The following is a 1,236-nucleotide window of genomic DNA, read 5'->3' as shown; positions in this document are numbered from 1 at the left end:
ACAGAACTTCCCATCCAAACTCTAGAGAATACCCATTCTTCTCAGCAGCCCATGGAATATCCTCCAAAATTGAACATATATTAGGCCATAAAGTGTGCCTTGGTAAAGTCAGGAAAATTGAAGTAGCTTTCTACGTCATGTTGTATCAAAATGCTTTAAAACTAGAAATTGGGCTGGAGAGATGGCTTAGCGGTTAAGCGCTTGGCTGTGAAGCCTAAGGACCCCGGTTCGAGGCTCAGTTCCCTAGGTCCCACGTTAGCCGGATGCACAAGGGGGCGCACGCGTCTGGAGTTCATTTGCAGTGGCTGGAAGCCCTGGTGCGCCCATTCTCTCTCTCTCCCTCTATCTGTCTTTCTCTCTATGTCTGTCACTCTCAAATAAATAAATAAAAAATGAACAAAAAATATTAAAAAAAAAAAAAAACAAACTAGAAATCAACAACAAGAGATACATCAAGAACTCCACCAGCTCCTGGAGACTAAACAACACACTTTCAAACAATGAATGGGTCATGGAAGAAGTAAAAAAAGAAATAGTAAAATTCCTAGATTTGAATATTATTGAAAACACCTACCAAAAGTTATGGGGGCTCAATGAAGGCAGTCATAAGGGAAAATTCATAGCCCTAAATGCCTTGATTACAAAGACAGAGAGATCCCAAATCAATAACCTGACTGTCCACCATAAAAGTGCAGAAAAACAAGAAGAATCCAAACCAAAGAACTCCAGATGGAAAGAAATAATCAAGACTAGAGCAGAAATTAATGAGTTTAAGCTCAGAAAACAATTAAAACATTAATGAAAGAAAGAACTGGTTCTTTGAAACAATAAACGAGATTGACAAGTTGATCAAGGCAAAAAAAAGAGAGAGAGAGAGAGAGAAGTTTCCAGTTAACAAAATCAGAAATGAAAATGGAGAGATCACAACAGACATCAATGAAATTGGAAGAATCATCAGGGCATATATCCAAAACCTCTGCTATACAAAATTAAATAATCTGGAAGAAATGAATGAATTCTTGGAAACATATGACCTACCAAAACTAAACTCAGAACAGATTAATCTAAATAAATTTATCACATCCATGGAGGTTGAAAAGTTAATCAAAAACCTCCCCCAAAAGAAAAAATCAGGACCAAATGGCTTCTTAGTTGAATTCTATCATGCATTCATTGAAGAATTGAAATCAATTTTGCTCACACTGTTCCACATAGTCAGAATCCAGTGAATCCTCC

This window comes from Jaculus jaculus, chromosome 4, assembly GCF_020740685.1.
Source record: "Jaculus jaculus isolate mJacJac1 chromosome 4, mJacJac1.mat.Y.cur, whole genome shotgun sequence".
NCBI lineage: Eukaryota > Metazoa > Chordata > Mammalia > Rodentia > Dipodidae > Jaculus > Jaculus jaculus.
This window is presented reverse-complemented; position numbering follows the sequence as displayed.